Source organism: Ictidomys tridecemlineatus, chromosome 2 (assembly GCF_052094955.1).
Source record: "Ictidomys tridecemlineatus isolate mIctTri1 chromosome 2, mIctTri1.hap1, whole genome shotgun sequence".
In the NCBI taxonomy this organism is placed as follows: domain Eukaryota; kingdom Metazoa; phylum Chordata; class Mammalia; order Rodentia; family Sciuridae; genus Ictidomys; species Ictidomys tridecemlineatus.
In genome coordinates, this window is record NC_135478.1 from 145673781 (window position 1) to 145694659 (window position 20879).

The window sequence follows — 20879 nt, forward strand, 5'->3', positions numbered from 1 at the left end:
AAATGCACATTAGCTATTTAAGCACCATTAGAGAATGGTAAGGGAAACAGCCAACATGTGCTCCCAGGTGAGGCCCTGAACACAGAGACAATGCTGGTCTTAGAGTCAGACAGACCTCAGTGACATGACCTTGAACAAGTTGCTTCAGGTTAGTGACCTTAACTTTTTTTTTTTTTTTTTTTTTTTTTTTGTAAAACAGGAGCTAGAATACTTAATTAACAGTTTGCTGTCAGGCTTCAATAAAGACCATAGTCCAGGTCCTCTCTGCAGAGAAAGAAGTGCAGATCCTGATCAGGCACTCCACTGGACACCATATTAATCCCCATCACCACCATGAATAACTGTAGTAGAAGTAGGAGTGGGATGCCCCCAAGAGATGCAGGGACTGCTGAGGTATGCCATCATCATTTCGAACTTGAGGAGGGGTGTAATAAATAAACAATTAGTTGAAGCTACCACATTTTTCAACAGGCACACATATGTCTATGGGTTCTGCTCTAGTTAGCTTTTGTACTTTGTAAATGTACAAAAGTGGTTTATAAACAGAGACAGAAGTGGGAGAACGCAAGCCAGCTGCAGGGCTCTGCATGTGAGAAAAAGAAGTGGAGAAGGCTGGGAATACAGAGGCTTAGATGGTGGCCAACCACTCTGCAAGTGTCTCCTTCCTTGGGTAGGGGTGGACATTTGTCTTGTGGCCACCCACCATGGTTAGCCACTTTTCCTGTGCCTGAGGAATTTCTCACATGGTGAGACAGCCAGAAGCCGGGAGCTCTTTTTCCCAGCATCCCTTGCAGCAGGATAACACTGACTCAGGGGTAGGGTAGATACCAGAGGAACAGGGTGCAGAAGGGACAAGGCTAATGGGCGAGGCCTGGGTCTGGAGCAGAGGACCCCTCTCAACTCTGGCGACTGATGTGATATTCCACAGGAGTGAAAGCTCAGCATTGGCCAATGCTCTTTTATTTTCCCTAGGGAAAGCTCCATATCCAAATTCTTATGTAAAATAGGATTTTTAAATGTGGGTAAGTCCAGTTATCCCTTGGTAACTGTGGTCCTAGGAGCCCTCACAGATAACAAAATCTTCAGATGCTCAAATTCATCATCTATAATGGCACAGTATTTACCTATAACCTACACACATTCAACCATATACTCTGAATCATTTCTAGATTACTTATAATACGTAATACAATATAAATGCCACATAAATAGTTGTTGCACTGGATCATTTAGGAACTAAAAACAAGGGAAAAGTCTGCATATGTTCAGTACAGATGCAATATTTTCTCCAAGTATTTTCGATCCATGGTTGGTTTAATCATCAGAGGCAAAACACAAGAATATGAAGGCCATCTCCATGTAACTCTAAAAGCACTCTATTTAGTTTTATTTATTTATTTATTTTTGGTGGTACTAGGTATTGAATCCAGGACCTTGCATACACTAGGCAAGAACTCAAGTCACTGAGCTACATTGCCAGCTCTGTTAAAGCATTTTTCAGCCCCAGAGTGCCAACAGAACATGTTGATGGGTCACACGGAGCTCACAGACTGCCATAGTGTGACCTCTTTATTGGGAGTTCTTTTGGCATAGGGAGTGTGGACCTCCCTCTTGATCAGTTGATGAACTGTTCTTTCTCCTGTCCTGCTGGTCTCCTCCTTTTCCTACCTGATCAGCCTGTCTGTGCCCATTCAGAAATAGATGAGGGTTGGGCTTGCCAAGCTTGTTAATATAAAAAGTTATATACGTCTCTATTCCAGCTGTGCTTTGTGAGTTATCTCAGAAAGAAATAACTCAGAGTAAACAATTTTACACACTAGTTGCTCTCATCAAAACATCTAAGGATTTTTCTCCCTAAGAATATTCTGTCAGATTACAGCTGCTCACAAATAGAAAATGTGCTTTTTTTTTTTAAAGCAAGAAAAATTACTGCTACCATTTCACAAAAGCGTCTTTTGTTGGTTCTAAAAATGTATCTCAACAGGGATCTGAAGATAAGGTCCTCAGTGCCTTTCTAATTTCTTACCTCTCCATACGGTCCTGCTGAGTTCTTGGTATTTTTTGGCTGTGAAATCAGAGAAAAGAACAGAGGGTTTTTTACCCTCAAACTAACGGAGGTGAATGAACCCCCAGGCGTCCCCGGCACACATGATGTCTCCTAGAGTCCTGCCACATTAAGGGTAGGTTGTTCAAATGTTTCCTGCAGCCCGGAAAGCATAACCTGCAAGTCCATGTGCAAAGCCCTCGTGGAAGGCCTCTCACAATACACATAGTAGAGTTTCAAAATTTCAAGTTATGAAGGAATTTCGTCTTTTAAGCCTTCTTTCCAGGTGATGGTGAAAGCAACATGAGTGGTCACTTCCTCAGCATCCAGTGGGCAGGCTCTGAGGCAGCCGGCTCCCCGACTCCCACTGGGGAGACCTTGGCCGCCTGCCACTACTCCCAAGTGGGTCTGTCTTCCACTGGCCACGTGGAAGCCGCTGTTCTCAATCTCTGTGGTAGAAAAATCCTAGAAACATCTAGCCTTGATTTTAGGAAGTGGGGCATATTGGCCTGAATATGTAGGCAACAGAGCAGGGGGAATTAAGAAGTGCAGGATAGGGCTGGGGTTGCAGCTCAGCGGTAGAGCGTTCCCCTAGCATGTGCGAGGCCCTGGGTTTGATCCTCAGCACCACATAAAAAATAAATAAAATAAAGAGATTTTAAAAAATAAAACAAAAAAAGGATGAAAAATTCCAGAGCATTCTTGCTCTAGATGATAGTAAAATGAATTAGCCCTGGCATGCCCTTTCTATGGGACAGGTACCATATTTACAGGTTTTCATGTAGTAATTCAGAAAGGAACAGAAAGGTTAAGACTCTTGCCCTAAATCACAAAGTGAATTAGTGGAGGTGCTGATATTCAAACTCAGGGTATCTGGCTCCAGAAATCAGGCTCCTAAGCACCATGTTAATTTAAGTCACTTGTGTACATATGACTGATAGTTTCTGTGACATTCACACACCACCTGAACTTATATTTATTTAACACTATAAATAAACTCATGATTTTAGGTAAATAAGCTTATTTTGAAAAAGAAACTTTTTAAGTTTCAACCATAAATGGTAAAATAATACCATTTGTCACAAAATGGAAGGTAATAATAAGAATGAACATAATAGCCGAGCATAGTAGCACACTCTTATAATCTATAAGCTATTCAGGAGACACAGGCAGAGGAAGATCACAAATTTGAGGCCACCATTGGCAACTTAGTAAGACCTTGTCTCAAAATAAAACTTTTTAAAAAGGGATGGGCATAAAGAAGAATGACTTTATGATATTTGCTGGTAAATCATGCTAAGTGAAATAAGCCAAGCACCCCCGCCCCCCGGCAAAAAAAAAAAAAAAGTCAAATGTTCTCTTTATATGTGAAAGCTAACCCACAACAAGGCAGGATGGAAAGGATAGACGTTCGTTCATCGGATTAGACAAAGGGGGATGAAGGGAAGGGACCAGGGACGGGAATAGAAAAGACAGTAGAAAGTAACTCACATCTTTCCTATGTACATATATGATTACACCACAGTGAATCCCACAAGAAGTTAATTTAAAAATAATAATAACTATAGGTAAACGGCAGAAAGATCAATTAAGGAAAGGAAGCAGCGGGTGGGGTCTGAATGAGAATAAGATATATTCCATGCTTGTATAATATCAAAATGGATCCTACTGTCAGGTATAACTGAAATGAAACAATAAAAACTTTTAAAAATAAAATTAAAAGGGATGGGGATATAGCTCAGTGGCAGAGCCCAGTATCTGTAAGGCCTTGGGTTCAATCCCCAGGACTGCTAAATACATACATACATACATAGACAATAATTATCAAAATAAAAATGTTTATCTACCTCTCCTGTCATGTTTCCCCATGGAGCTAAGCAGAGCTTTGGGAGAAGGATCCAGAGCAGCAGTTACCAATCTTTCATGGAGAATGACCACCCCAGAGGACTTGTTAAATGCACGTTCCAACTCAGGTGGACCAGTGGGTCTGGGGCAGGCCTGGAGCTCTGCAGTTTCAACAGGCTCCCTCAGGTGAGGCCAAGGCTGCTGCTCTGGGAACCACCCTTGGAGAAGCTTGTCAGAAAGGCAGTCTCCTCCACCCAGGCCCACAGAATCAGAATAGTTGGGAATATCTTACCAGCAAGGGATCTCAATGCTCACTAAGGGTTCCTGCTCTGGAATATCTAGGATGATGAAACCTCTGTCCCATAAATTGTCAAACGTGTCCTCAACAGAAAAGATTCATGGATGTGTAGAATCATTTACTTTCAGCTGGCTGGATCCTTGAGAACAGCAGACTGTACTTCGAATTAGAAATGACCTACCACAGGGAAAGGGAGACCAGCTGAGTGCCCACGCTCCTCTCACGCAGAGGGCAGGAGCAATTGCCTGGGAAACGGGGGAGACACACTCTTGAAATGGAACTGACTCCGTGCTACCTGGTTGCCATAGTCAGTCATCAGCCACAGACTGGTCCATGTGAATTCCCAAATGGAGACATGCAGCAGTCATGATCTAATGAGAACCTCATGTCACACCCACAAGGAGCTCACAAACTGGTTCCCTTTTATAAGACTTCCTGAAATGCAAATCTGTTCCAGTTCATTCACTGAATTCATTATCATATTTGAACAGCATTTGATGGAGAAATGGAGACACTGATGATATTTATCACTGACTCAGGCATTTAAATCAAGGTAGAAGGCCAGGAAAATCATTGTGTGTGCAGTTTCCAAGGGTGAAAGGAGAAAATATTGGTTTCCTGTCCCCCCCACCCCTTAAATTAACTAAAAACAAAACTGGGTTTATTAAAAATACATAGTATTGGTCACATATTTATAAGTAAGCTTTGTCTTATGTAATAGTGATGCCTCTGAAAAATGGCAAGTCTAGTTTTGGAAAGTAGAGACATACCTTGATAGAACGAGGTGGTTATTATTCAATCTATAATCAATATTACAAAATTATGAGTTACTTTACAAAATGAATGGCCACCTCTTTATTGTACCATGTTAGGTTTATAAAAAGGGTGTTTTCGTTCTCTTCTGACTAGGCGGTACCCTTCAGGTAGGATTGTGAGTACCCCTGAAATGCCCTTCTGAGAACCACTGAGGAAATGCTATGGCACAGGGTACAGAAAAGACAGAACCTGCATGTAATCCCAGTGGCTCAGGAGGCTGAGGCAGGAGGATTGCAAGTTCAAAGCCAGCCTCAGCAAAATCAAGGCACGAAGCAACTCAGTGAGACCCTGTCTCTAAATAAAATACACAATAGGGCTCTGGGGGAGGCTCAGTGGTAGAGTATGCCTGAGTTCAATCCCCGGTACCCAGAAAGAAAAAAAAAAAAAAAGGACAAAGAATAGAGCCTTTCTCTTTTCAAGTGTTACACGTGAGACATTAGGTCAGATTGTGTGCTTTCTCATTATTCCTGATGCTCCTGCTTTGGGTCAAAGGAGGACCAAGGAGATTCTGGTACCAAAGGTCTCTTATCCAGTTTCAAGTTACACTAGGACCTCCATCTGACAAGGGGAGCCATCTTTGTCTCAGTCAATAGGCAGATTCCGTCCTGGGGCAGCCAGCACAGTTCATCCACAGCAAAGCCTGATAGCCTGACTGGCAGCTGTCACTGCAGACTCACACATAGATGGGAAGTATACTCCTCTTCAGGCTCTTGGCCTTGGAATAAAACTCTACATTGCTTCTCTACTCCATTTAGAGCCTCCTACACTTTACCTGCAACCTTGACATGTTCATGTGTATTGTTATGATCTGGCTATGATCTGTCCCAAAAGGTCCATGTGCTGGAAGCCTGGTCCCCAATGTAATGGTATTGAGACTTGGTGGGAACCTGGTGGGACCCTTCAGAGTGGGGCCTAGTGGAAGATGATTAAGTCCTTGGAGCACTGCCCTCTGAAGGCATTAATGCTCATCTCATGGAGGTAGGTTAGGTATAGTGGAACTGAATTAGTTATTGTGACAGCAAGGTCAGCTTGCTTGGTCCACTTACTTTCTCGTGTGACGTTATCTGCTGTGTTATGAAATAGCCTGAGGCCCTTGTCAGATACAGCTGCCTGATCTTCAACTTCCCTGCCTCCAGAACTCTTCTCTTTGGAACTTACCTAGCCTCGGGTACTTTGTTAGAGCAATAGAAAATGGACTAAGACACATACCTTTTCTCTATGAATTTGTCCATGCGATTTAGCTTACATGTCACGGCCTTCACCACCTAGAAAATTCTTAATCACCCTTTAAAACTCTGCTCTAGTTCCAGCTTCTCGGTATAGATTGTTTTGTTTTCTGTCTCTCTTCGGCAGAGATAAATGAACCTCCAGTATTCTTTGGACCCTTTTATTACGGTGCAAAGCAGATATAGTCTTTTCCTATATCTGCATAACTTCCTTCACTGGACCATGGGTTCCTCAAAGGCTCAAAGATAGGGACTATATCTTAAATATCTTGGTATTGACAAGGCCAAAGGTAATGCTCAAATGCCAAACTAATTGCCTTGATATTGAGATATTTATAAATCTAGGCAATGATATATTGATATATATGTGTGTGCATTATATATATGCACACAGACACATATATGCACACATATACATACTTTTTGCTCAAGAACACACACACAAAAATTTTTTTTATCAGAAACACTAAATCATACAAATGTTAATTTTCTGTAAAAGGTGGAGCTATACTTGGCAGCAACTCATTATGAAAGTTCTACCTGTGAGTTTCACAATCCTAATGAAATAATCTTAATGATTATTAGAGACATTATGGCATACTACAATAAGAAGGCAAGAGGAACGCAAGAGATGTTCCTGGCCAACAATAGACCTAATTATCAGTGTGGGAAATATATTTTGAATGTTGGTTCTTAAGGTTCACAGTGCCCACAAGAAAGATCTCACCTGGTATGTTGGAAAATAACATAATCAAAGAGAAGTTTTATGAGGGACAGGAGAACAGGCCCTAATTCTAACTTTCATGCCCAGCTATTTCTCCATCTTAAAAGGGCAAAAGGTTTTTCTTCTTTCCTAATTTGCAGAGGTGTGAGAAGCAAATGAGTTCTGCTCTGAGATAAATAGTAAAGAAATTAAAAATAGCATACCATCTTCTCTAAAACCAAAGTTATTTCAAACATAATTTTCCTAAGAAATGGTGTGGCAGGTTTTTGGAAATGAAAGTGGTCTACCAAAAGGAAGCTTGCTTTATTTTGCCTCTTCAATGAAAGAAGCCCGTTTTTCTAAATTCAAGAAGGTCTCTAAATAAAGAGTAAGTAAGACTGGGAATGTGGCTCAGTGGTTGAGTACCCCTGAGTTCAATTCCCAGTGCCCATCTCCAAAATAAATACATTGATTAAATTAAATAAAGACCGAAAATCTCCCAGGAAGTGTGAATAACAATAATATAAACCTAAAGGAAGCATAAGAAAGGAAGGAATTAACTTCTATTTATGAATGTGAAAACAGATATTTAGGAATTAGAAAAAAAAATGTAAATGTTAGAGCTAGTAAGTCCAAAAGCTTATTCTCTGAATAACGGAAAACAATAAAATAAATAATCATCTAACTAAAAAATGAGAAGAAAGAAAAAGCGCAAACATACAGAATAAGATAAGAAAATGGAAAAATGATGATAGCTGCAAAAGATTGTAAGATTTTGTTTAAATCAGATAGACAATTCTCTAGTGAAATGTGAATTACTAAAGTAACCAAGACAAGACAGAAAATCTCAACAGAGGAAACAGCAAAAATGGTTCAAGATCCACCACCAAGAAGCTTGAGGGCCACCCAGGAGCTGGATTCCACTCAGCGTATACTTAGCAGTTAGCAATAAGACCCAAGCCTGGAAAAGACAGAACCAAGACAAAACAGAAAAAGAAAAAGAAAAAAAGAAAGGCTCTACTGACCAATCTCATTTATGAATATACAGGACTAAAATATTAAGCATTAGTAACCGAATTGTGCAACACACTGAATAACACATATCACCCAACTACAGTTCAAAGGCAAGGGCATTTCCATGCCAGAAAAGTTACTGATATGATTCACCATACTGGGGACATTAAAAGAAAATCATAAGATCTTCATAGCTGCCCCAAAATATGTAAAACATTTTAAAATACATCATGGTAAATAGGGAAAGAGGAATAAATTTCAATTAAAGTCAGGAACTAGACAAGAATGTATACCATTGCTACTATCATATATTATCATCCTAGATGTAGTGGTCAATTCAATTAGAAAAAAAAAAAGAAAATCATACTAATTAGAAAGAAGGAGGCTCAATTATAATTTTTCCCAAAACAATATGGCAATGTACATGAAAAACCTGAGAGAATCAATAAAAAATTATTTCAAGTCATAAAAGAATTTAAAAAGTGACTCTTCAGAAACAAAATCCAAAAATTACTTGAGAAACAAAGGGACATGGAAAAAACATATTTAACATATTTTACCCTTGATAAGAAAGACTAAATCATACAAATGTTAATTTTCTCTATATTTATCTATAAATTTAAGGTGATCATAATAATAATACCAACTTGCTTTCTTTTTAGAACTAGTCTAGTGGATTCCAAAGTTCACATGGAAAACTAAAATCACTGGATATCAAACAAATTTGGTACTGGCATATTAAGAATCGGTGAGGTAATGAAACCGAAAGCCCAAAATAGATCTAAGTATTTTAGGAAAAATGTTGGCTATGTTAAAAAATAAAAACAAAAAACACTGCATGTGGGAAGAAGTTATTCAATAAAAATTATTGAGAAAATTGGGTAGCAATCTGGAAAAAATAAAGTTAGATATCAATGTAAAGATCTTATGCCTTATAGCAAAATAAATTCCAAAGCATCAAAAATTTAATATCTAGAAAAGGAAATTAATTACACTAAAACAAAATATGAGTGAATTTTAAAATTCTTGATGTCAAAATGACTTTTATAAAAGCTATAAAGATTTCTGCAAACTAATAAATATGTATACAAAACAACAAACAAACTCACACTACAAACTGGAGGAAAATTATATCATAACAAGTTATACTACATGTGGGAGGGCAATTACGGTAGATTTTTAAAAATGATAGTAAAATGGATGTTTTATTTCCTATATAAGGTGGTCCTGTAAACCCTATAATAAAGATCAATAATTCAATAAAAATGCACAAGGGGCCTAAATGGTTTATAGCTAAGGAATACAAGTGGCATTAACACACATTGAAGATGTTCTGCCTTATTCATAATAAGAAAATAAATGCTAGTCAAACCACAATAAAATACCCTTTTTACCAACCAGGTTGGCAAAGTTCAAAAGTCTGATAAATATGTGTTGGAGAGAGTGCAGAGAATCAGTCACTCTCATAATTGTTAATGGAAATATAAATTAGTAAGGGTCTATAAAGGGTAATGGACAAATGTATCAAAATTTTAACATGCACTTTTAAATTTTAGGAATTTCTGATATACTTAGACCTGTGAGAAATAGTCCATGCAGTGACGTTCATTTCAGCAATTTTAAAATACTGTAAGAGGATAAATAATCTATATTCCTATCAACTGGGAACTGAAATATTAAATTATAATTCATACCCTATAATGGCATACTAGATAGTGTTCAGAAGAATGAAGTAACCCTATGTCTACCAACATGAAATGATCTCCAAGTTATATTAAGTGAAAAAAATCAGGTAGAAAATAGACTGGGTGTGCCTTTATTTGTGTGTCTGTATGTGCGTGTGTTTATGTATACATATACATATTTATAAATGTAGAAATTATCTGGAAGAACCCTTGACAACTAGGTGGCCTGAGAATGGGGTGTGAGAAAGACTTCACAGTGTACAGTCTTTTTACACTTTTTGAAGTATGTATCATGTGCACTATTATAAATTCCAAAAGCTAATTAAGAACCTAAAAGTTCAGGATTGCTAAATCAGAGAACTATTTCCTTGCAAGAATTGTAAACAATTGTTCAAAACGCTCTGTGCTATTTGAATTAGGAGACCTCTGCATGCCTAAAGAGTAAACACAATGAATAAAGAAAAACAGGAAATTTGTCTTGAGGATTTGGTCCACCTGAGCAGCTGCCAGAGCTGTCAAGAGCAGTAGCAAGAGCTGAGGATGAACTTCAAGATGCTTTCCCTGCACAGACTTCTGCACCAGCTGAAACTACCACCACCGCCACCTGCAAGTGTCAAAGGTGGCTGACCAAGCACATTAGAAAACAGGCAAGAGCAGAATAAAATAATTCTTCACAAACCAACCCTAAGGTTTAATTCTTCTATTAACACATGGTTAAGACACAGTAAGAATGGCTTTACAACATTCTTCTTTACTGGGCATGAATCATTTGTGAATTGGTTCCAGCTGTAACTGATCCTTGCCATTCATTAAATGCAAGAACCGGTGCTGGTCAAGAGGTGCACAGGTCTGAAATAACAACTGGTGGCTTTGTTTCCCCAGCCACAAGAATACTGCAGGTCCTACAGACAGGTATTCTGGCTTGTCATTCTTTAGCATATGTAATTTATGTAAATAATGTCAAACATCATCATTTAAAACTCATTGCTCATCCATGAATGCCAGGAAGGCACAATATTGGGCCTGAACCGAGGACACTTAGCCTTCCTTCTAGAAGTCTGCAGGTGAAGTTCTGAAACCTGAGGACACATACATTCCAGCAAAACCCAGAACCACAACAATGCATGCAAAAGCTGTTAAAATGTGAGGAAGGTGAATTTTAAACTCAGGAAAATGTTTGCTTGTTTGTCCTATTTTTGGTCTTACTTATTTCTTTTGCATGTATGTGTGTGTTTTGTACTTTTCCTCTCTTTTTTATCTTACCTATTTCTGAACCTATTTTATGTTTTCTCTGACTTGCTATAAAGCAGCCTAATTGAAACAAAAATATTTCATTCAATTTTTGGAAGAATGTTAGAATAGATAACAGTGCCAGTGAACACAGTGAAGACTCCACATTTTTGAGTTTTTAAGAGGAAGTAGGAAGTACACCTTTGGTTCTTGTCCTGACTCTTCCCACACGAGGGAGGAAATGTCCCCTTCTCTGATACAGCAGTTGTAATTTGCTGAGAGCCATAGCCAAGTAGGAATGACACATGGAAAGGTGACCCTGCTCAGGGATTAGGGTGGCTCAGGGTTTAGGGTGGATCCTGCTGGATTAGGGTGGCTCCAGGTTTAGGGTGGATCCTGCTGGATTAGGATGGCTCCAGGTTTAGGGTGGATCCTGCTGGGAATAGGGCGGATCCTGCTGGGAATAGGGCATATCCTGCTGCCTCAGGTGCCCACTCCTTGAGTTCCTGTGGAGTTCTCGTGGGATTCAGAGGGTATTTGGTATGCAGAGACTGGTGGAGGGTGTATTTTCCCAGAACGTGCGGTGCGTGTAGAGTGCTGGTGAGAGTTCGGGAATAAAGAGTTGCTGTTGGAATCTACAAGTTTTTGTGGTGGCTCGGTTATTTTGTGTCCAGCCAGACTGCGGCAGTAATTTATGTCAAACATATAGTGTAAGGGGAGTCCGGCGGATCATCGGAGGGAGAGACCACACAAGAGACTTACTCCATGCAATTGGCAAAAGGGGATATTTATTGGGGATCCATTCCAGTGCGCTGGGACTCTGTGCCCACTCAAGAAGGGAGAGCAGCCCAGAGCCCAGAGCAAAGGTCAAGCAGAGCTTAAGTACACTTTTTGGAGAGGGCAGTGGGCTTTGCATACATCAGAACAAATCATCATGAGGCGCGGGGAAATTGAACAACTCTGAGATGTGATTGGCAAATTCATTGGTGGGAACAGCTCGGGCAGGGGTGATTGGTCATTCCTAAGCGGGGTACACATTCAAACTGATTGGTTCGGGCCCTGTGACAAACTGCACAGGGCCCTAGGCTAAATGGCTAGTAGGGCATTGTCTTAACTATCTCAGGAATCTGGGTGTAACAGAGGAACTCAATAATACCTAATCTTTTACATTTTAATTCAAGCCTTCCAGCTTAGAAACTTTACCCTTTCAATAGGAAAGGGGGCAGTTTCATTTTTCTCTCTGAATTTATTCCCTGGGCAGACCTGGTTGATGTCTTAATACTGATTGACATTGGGACTGGGAGGATAGCTCAGTGGTAGAGCACTTGCCTAGTGTGAGCAAAGCCTTGGGTTTAATCTCCAGCACTGCAAAACAACAACAAAAAACCTGAAGGACAGTTCAACAAAAATAATAGCTCACATGTTCTAGACTATGTTTTCTGCATCCATTAATCATTATTCACATAATTACCTTCATCCCCCTAAACACTTTGGTTGACAGATACTGTCATTCCCATTTCACAGATGAGGAAATGAAGACTCAAAGATGTAATCACTCTGCTCAGATAACCAGAATGTGACAAAAACAGATGGAACCAAGTGAGTCTGATCCCAGCTGCTCTTTCCATTATTCCCCCAGCTTTTGCTGAGCACATCCGCCTCTGGGTAGTTTGTGCAGAGCAGTAAATATTTATTATTTTTATTGACATTTAATAATTGTATATATTTACGGGGGATAGTGTGGTAATTTGATACATGTATACAACTTATATTTACTGATCTCTGTATGTTAGGCACCATGCTGGTTACCAAGTGAAACTACAGACTTGATTAGCAGATGATCAATAAATATTAATAGATAAATAAATCGATAAATGTTTCTTGTCCACAAGTGACACCTTATAACAGCTAACACTTATTGAGAATCACTGTGTGCTGGGTACTTTTCAAAAAAAAAAAAAAAAGAGGAGGAGGAGGAGGAGGAGGAGGAGGAGGGCTCAGTATAGAGCACTTGCCTAGCATGTGTGAGGCCCTGGGTTCAATCCTCAGCACTACAGAAAAAATAAATAAATAAAATAAAGGTATTGTATCCATCTACAACTGAAAAAAATATTTTAAAAAGAGGAGGAAAATAGAGGTGACAATAAGGCAAATAGCACATAAAACCAAAATAAATCCCAATGTATCAGTAGTTACGATAACAGCAAACAGATTTTTAGATTCCTTTACTAAAATATGAACTATTTAAATTGTTCTTCTTAAATCAGTTATATTTTCTTTACAAGAAACACAGCTAAAACAAAATTATGTGTACAAGTTGAAAATAATAACCCAAACACTTAAGTACTGGCGCAGAATCCTCATACACTGCTGGTAAATGGTGCATCCAATTTGGAAAAGATTGACAGTTCTTCAACATAAAACAGAGTCACCATGAGACTCAGGCAATTCTGTTCCTAAGTATCTATTGAAGAGAGTCAAACGTGTCCACACAAAAACCTGTACTTGAACACTCACAGTAGCATTATCCAAAATAAACCAAATGTGTACACAATGCAGATGTCCATCAACTTACAAATGGAAAAACAAAATGCAGTATGTCAAACAATGGCATATTTTCCAGCAAGGAAAGAAATGAAGAACTGATACCTGCTACAGTATGGCTTGAACTTAAAATCTTTATGCTAAGGGGGAAAAGTCAACCACAAAAGGCCACATCTGTGTGATTCTATTTATAGGAAATGTCCAGAATAGGTAAGCCTATAGCAATAAAAAGTAGGCTCTTTGGAGTGGTGGAAATGACTTGAAATTATGGTGATGGCTGCACAGCTGTGAATATTCTATAAAACCACGGAGATTAATACGCTTTGAAAAGGTGAACTCTGTGACAACTGAATTATACCTTAATAAAGTTGTTATTTATAACAACAAACAAATGGGCACAGCATTATAAATATCAGGCAAAAGAGAATCCAAGGCAAAAAACATCAATAGAAATATAAAGCACTTTGGAAACATGAATGAAAAGGTAAGTAATAGTTTCCACAGGTCACAGACAGGTAAAAAGCACACAAGAAAGGACCCTCTGGGCCAGGCCCCCGGTGGCTGCAGGGGTTGCAGAAGTGCTATGCTGGGTGCCCACGAAGGGCCTATGGTGTGAGGAGCACAGCCAGGCTATCATGGAGTTGGGGTCTGGGCTTTATTTTGTAGGATTTTAGATCAATGGACAATGTATACATGTATAGACATATTGCAGGAACTCTCACTAATCTGCACAATCACATATTGTTAATAATATATATATTTTTTTTTAAAAAGAAAGATATTGTTAGACATTGATGGTTTCAAAACAGCATCCTGGGAGCTACCATGGGAAAAGAATTGTAGGGAGAAGAAATAGCAGACAGACCCTTTTGGGGATCCACACAAGCAAAGCCAAGTGTTAATTTGAATTAGAGTAACAGCAATGGGCCAGAATCAAGGAGGAAATCAGACTGGACATCTGGGATAAGGGAGAAGGAAGAACCCAGGATAAGTCCAGGGTTCCTTACAAGAGTTGAGTATTAACCAAGGAAGAGCAGGAGAAAATGGGAATGGTGGTGAACAGGCAGGGAGAAGTGAGTTTAATTAGAAACACACTGAATTTGAGGTACTTTGGAAAATGGACATGTATATCTGAAATTCAGAAAAGAAGCAGGACCCATAATAGCAATTTAGGAATATTCACATTGGCAGTGGGGTTTATTTCCTTCTCTAGTTCTAATTCCATGAAGATCTATAAAAGTATAACATTTAAAATTACTGAGTCACCGTCTTTGATTTCTAATTAAGTCAAGAACATGGCTAATAATGGCAGTCAGGTGGCTGATACTGCTAGTTGCCTACTCAATAACCATTTCCTCTTCCTCCTGAGAACAGAGCCCCTAATTTGGGAGTGTTGCAATTTACCTAGCTAAAAATATTTGATTTCTCAGACTGTCTTACATTTAGAGCAACCCTGTGACAATGTTTTGGCCGATGAAATATAAGTGGAAGTCTGGGGTGGGGGACATCATTTTCTGAATAAAAGTAAAACCACCCTCCTAGAATGGCCTTCACTCTTTAGCTATGTGCATTTTCTCTTTCTTCTTGCCTAGACTGTAGAAATAAGCCCGGAGATACAGAAGTCATCTTGGGACCATGAGGCAACAAGATTTGGAGTGAAGTCCTACTGGTTATAGGATGGAGAAATAGGAAGATGGAAAGAGGCTAATCTCTGATAGCATCATGTGAGCTCCTGCACCAAGCCCAGACTTCCTTTATTGAGAGTCTAGTACCACATGACAAATAAACTTTGTTGAAGGTAAATTCAGATACATGCTCTGTTTTTGTTTTCTTTGGCAGTTCAATGCAATCATTAAGGTATATAAATCATATTGGGACACACATACACACATATAGAGATAGGTATCTAAATATCTTTATGCATATCTACATATAAATATCCTATCTATCTCTGTGTGTGTGTATGTATGTATGTGTGTATATATATATGGCAAGAGAGAAGCAGGCAACATGATCATTATTATTTCAGTTATAAAAAAATGTTTAAAAATACAGTATCATTTCTTTTTAATAGCATTGTATTTTTTTCCTTCCCAAATAGGGTGATAAGAATTTGCATCTAAAGGGAAACAATGAATTATCAGTATCAAGAAAATTCATGAATACACAATCATCTATCTATGAATATAGACAACAATGACACCCTCGGACTTTTTCAGTACAGTATAAGCTGATCTGGCTCATTTAAATGGCTTTCAGACCAACTTTCTTGAAGATGGGATTGTCCACCTGACTCAAAAGAATTATCCTTGGAAGGAAGAGTCTTTCTACTCTTTCAGGCACCTAGTAAGCATAATTAAGGAAATAGCAAAACCCTGTATCATGGTGTTCTGGCCTCTTACAGAAAAGTAAGGGGACAGTGCAATGGGATTATGTCAATAAAGTTCTAGGAAACACTTGTCTTATACCATAAAACTTTTATTCTCATTAGGCAGGGATGATGTGGAAGACTTGGATCTCTATGGCAAATAGTAAATTCAGGACAAAGTTATCCCAGGTTTCAGGACCAGAAAAAGCTGTGTAAACGATCTGCTTTTATCTCATGGTTGCTGTGGATCAAATAACTATTTGTGTTTCCCTTTTTGTTTTGGCTGCTGGGAAGCTCTGGCAAAATATTAATCCCATCTCTGAAAACTATTTTCACCTCATATATTCTTGTTCTCTAAATTATCTGTGATTCGGTCTCACTTTCCACTCGTAATTTTAGGTTGTTTAATGCCTAATTTTATAAACTCTTCAAATGCTTTATGGAACAAAGACTATTTAGGCAAATAACTTTTTGAAGTAATCATAGAAGATTGTCATCACAGCAAAAATACTGCTAATTTAGTGAACATTGCTATGAATGAGGTACTGTCCTAAGATTTCAGCTTATCTTATTCACCTTAAATATAAGTCATTTTATAGATGAGAAAACTGAAGCACACAGAGGTTAAATAATTTATCTAAGATCACACAGCAAATAAGTGATAAATGCAAGACTCAAACTCAGATCATCTGAATTACATAACTTATACGAAAGAAAAATAATGCTTAATTTCTTAAAGAAGTAGAGGCCTTCTGATTTTGAAGGCCGAGGTCAGCATTGTTCAGCCCTGACAGAGAAACCTATTATTCATCTGGTCCATATAATCATGCCAGATGATCCATATCAACAGAGAGGATGAGACAGTGAAAGTTGAAACAACAGACAGTCCAAAAAATAACTGGCTTTTGATCTTGGAACACTGTTACATTCACTCATTCATTCATTCATTCATTCATTCATTCATTCAACAGCTTATAGGGAATATTTGTCATCTGCCAGGAGTGGTGCAGGTGCTGGGAAAAGTAGTCATAGCATCTTCCCTCCAGGAACTCAAGGGCTATAAGGGGGAGTCAGGGAGGTTAAGGGCATCATGGGATTAGGATGCGATGGCTGACAGGATCAATCTGAAAGCAGTTTAGCCCTCATCTTTTGGTTCCCTTTAAAACAGAAATAAGAATTAGCTCCCTTGTGATGATTTTGTACGTAAGAAGCTCTTAGCCTAGCCCCAGCACCATTTAGCTATTAGCTCTTAAGGATCAGTGGATGGCAGCCAGGGTCCTTGCTTTGATATATGCATGCACTCACATGGAGTTTCTGTCCCCAGGAACTCAAAATTCTGGAGCTAGCGGCTGCCTTCTCTCAGCTAACCCTGGAGCTGACTCTAACTTACAGTCCACGAGCAGGCCTCTCCTTTGGATCCACCATCCTAGAGTCACAGTCTTATTGGAATACCTCGCCCACACACACGATGAATACTCCTTCAGGATGCCCTGGAACATCTTCCCCCACACTGCCTGGATCACATAATGCCTGCTCAGTATTTTTGCCCCATTTACTCTATTTCACCTTATCTGTTTGGCACTTGAATGCTACGGTTCATTGCACACTGCCTGGCTGCATAACAGAGGGGGATTCACCCTTGAACACTCTGAGAGCCTCCTCAAATTGCAAAATGGGAGTTCCCAGTGCTTTAGTGGCTGAAGCCATTGAGAACGCTTATGAGCTTCATCTGCTCAGCATCCGGCAGAAGAACAACTGTCTCTCTGGTTTTGTGCAGTAGCAAAATTAGAAGTAATTAATCATTTTCTCACCAACCTGAACTCTTATTTAATAGTTCCTGCTTCAAGTTTGTTTTGTCAGGCCATCAGCAAAGTCAGTCAAATATTACAATTCCTTTCTAAATATTCTAGCAGCCAGATGGTAGGAACACTACAGTGACAAGGCAAAACTCTCCTAAAGATAACTTTGTGATGCACGAGCACACTTGATGGCACTTGGCTGAGGGGACTCACCCAGAGATACCTCTATCGTTGCCCCACTTAACCCAGGAAACCTCTTCATTCCAGCATTAAGCCAAGCATTGAACTCTGCAATTTGAAACTGGCTGGTAAAACTAATATGTTTCTACTTCTCTAAATTCCAAATTTTAGGCAGAAGAACAAAAGTATTAGAATACACAGCAGGACAGATTTTTCAGGATTTCTCCCTCGATGTAATGTTGTGTACCCTAAAGTTTCAAATACTTGTGCCCTCCTGTTAATGTATATTTAGAACATGCTTGTTAGAAAACAAGTATCCTTCCTTCTGCTCAGTTATTTTTGTCGATGTTTAAAATTTTAGCATTAATAAACATGTATTCATAAATTTCTAAAGTGCAGGAAAAGTTGACTATTCCTCCCTAGTAAAAATTCCATGTTTTCCTCTATAGTTAAGCCCTTTTTTGGTTTCTCAGATCTTTTCTAAGTTTCCAGTTTTTTTTTGTTGTTGTTGTGTGTGTGTGTGTGTGTGTGTGTGTGTGTGTTGGAGTGAGTGTAAAATCACAACCTGTACTATATGATTTCTGAACAATAAATCTCCAAAAAAGAGCGTTGCCAGGCTGGACCAGCTGGCTTTCTCCTGTTCCTAAAACTGTATGTTCTTAGACACACACACTTCCTCCATCCCTTCTGCTGCTGGCTAACTCCATGTAACACAATGCCACACTCACAACTGCACGAAAACAGACTCCTGGAAGGAACTCAAAGAGGGGGCATGACAGCTCTAAGGCCCTTAGACACTGGCCTACAAGTCACTGTCACCATTACCACTCTGTCCTGACTGGGGTGCCCCCAAATTGCCTCTTTATGGCTCATGCCTAGAATTTTAAGTCCACGTACCCAGATTCTTATCCTCAACTTCCCTGAACAAATCATTTAACCGCTGTCACTTTTTATTTTCTCTTCAGTACAAAAAGCACAAGAATGACAACTCCCTTTAAAGAACTGCTGTGAATCATATGAGGTAACACACATGCAGGCATTGGTGAAACACTCTAGAGTGTATGTGCCATTTCCCATTATTTCTTAACTTTTTTATGCTTCCTTGTTATCTCCCCCTTGTTTTTCTCTGAGTTGATTTTGTAGTTTTTAAATGTATCTCTAAAATACATTAGTTGGAAAACTGAAGAGATCTTTATGCTACCATAGTGAGTGGATTTTAGCATTAAATCTTTATTTACTTTTTTTATTGAAGTAAACTTACATAAGTCAAATGCACAAGTCTCAAGGACATAAGTCATGACTTCATAAATTTTTAGATGCTCGAATGTGTGACCACTACTTAAGTCAAGGTAGGGAGCATTTCCAGCATCCTAGAAGCCTCCCTTAGCCCTGTCCAGGTCAGTAACAAAGTCCAAAGGCAGTTCCTCTTCTGACCTCTACTTGCTATGAGTTAGCTTTGTCTGGAGTTTAACACCACTTCTCCCCTCCTCAGTCCAGGGCTGGGGATTAAACCTAGAGCTCAATCATGCCAGGAAAGGGCTCTATCCCTGAGCCACATCCCCAGAGGCATTTCCCACCCCAAAATGTTTTTTGAGAAGCTTAGAGTCTCTCTGATAATTATTAAATGCTGACTGAAAGATACACACTTCTAATCTTGTGTCTAGAGTGACAAAAATTCTGACAAGGACAAGTCTGAGAAGCACAAACTTTCTAAATCACACAGGTCGCGCCAAACAAAGGCCCTCATTTACAGCCAAGGACCTGAGGCTCAGAGAAGGGAACGTCAGCCCAACTTCCTGCTACAGAGTAACTTTCCTTCCAAATGTCGCAGATCACAAAGCGAACTGAAGGTCAGGGATGCTGCTGATCTGACCCAGAGCTCTGGGAACAGCTTTCCTGGCCTCTCCCTGCAGAACTACTTTCCAGGGAGCAGAGCACATTCACTCCCCATGCTGCCCCTGTGCCCGGCACACCATCCTTACAGGACCAGGTTCCTGAGTGCCAGTGTCTACCAGCCCACCGGGTCTGGAGTATACTTACTACTGGCTCCAGACTTACTACTGGAGATGAGCTTCGGAGAGGAATCCGGACACCTGGGCATTAGTCTCCGCTGTCACCATGAGCTATGTGACCTTGGACAAGTCACTTCAAGTCTCTGGAGTTGGTTTTCTTACTGGAGGCTACTTCTGTATTCTCAAAGCCACCTATGGCTTTGCAATTTACTAGCTCTTTTTAGTTCCACTCAGCCTTTCCCGCGACACTCCCCACCCCAGCGAGACCCGTCTTTTGTTCTGGGGGTGAAGGGGAGAAGGAGAGCTTCGCGAAGGACCAGGTTGAGGAGGCCTTGGTACCAGCAGCTGTTCACTGGGGACTCGGGTCCCGGGAGGTCACCGGGCAACCCCACCGTGACCTTGTTCCCTCCCTGGCCCTTTTCTGGCCCGGCCTGAGTGGAGCGTCTGGGAGACGGTGGCGGGCACTAGGGCAGCGCAGAGCAGCGCCTGGATAGCGGCCGGGACCTGGGGTGGCTGTCTGGCGGGGGTCCCTTTGGCACTGGCGTGCGCGCAGCAACCTGCCTCTACCCGAGGCCACTCCGCCTCGGGATTGGCCTAAGAGGACGCCACGGATCACCCTTTCCCCCTCGGACACCGATCGGGACACGCGCGCAGAGCCGCTACCTGCAGATGGCCGTGCCCTGGACGGGTCTGGACTCGAGGTGGGGCCGCCGTCCCCGCCGCCTCCCCGCTCTGGGCTCGGTCCCGCAGCGCCCGTGCTCCAGGCGACGCCGCTGAGGCCGCGCGGCGCTCGGTGCTGCGCGCTCGGTGTGCCCCGCTGGCTCCCCGGCCGCCAGCTCTGGTGCTGCCGGGACGCGGAGGCGGGGCCGCCGCCCCCACCTGCTCGCCGGCTCCAGCTCGGGAGCCGCGGCCGCCTAACGCAGGGACTTGGCCCGAGAGGGCGGGGTCGCTCCAGCACCCGGGAGGCGGGCCCCAGCCGCGCGGCGCGCCTCCCAGGTACAGAGTCCCAAGACTGAGCCTGGAGGAGAGTGGGACCTAGGACTGGACTTCCCCAGATAGGAGCCCTTAGTGCCGGTGACCCATGGCCCAGCCCCGCCACTGTGGGGACCTGCCAC

General features: G+C 40.9%; 1 protein-coding gene across 1 annotated transcript in view; it reads right to left on the bottom strand.

The window, feature by feature from the left end:
* Wipf3 (WAS/WASL interacting protein family member 3) overlaps positions 1-20702 on the bottom strand; it is an 88479-nt gene extending 67777 nt beyond the window's left edge. The window contains exon 1 of the mRNA XM_078039911.1: positions 20428-20702. The gene's annotated coding sequence lies outside the window, so the exon portion shown is untranslated. The remainder of the gene's footprint in view (positions 1-20427) is intronic.
* Between the last annotated feature and the right edge of the window lie 177 nt (positions 20703-20879).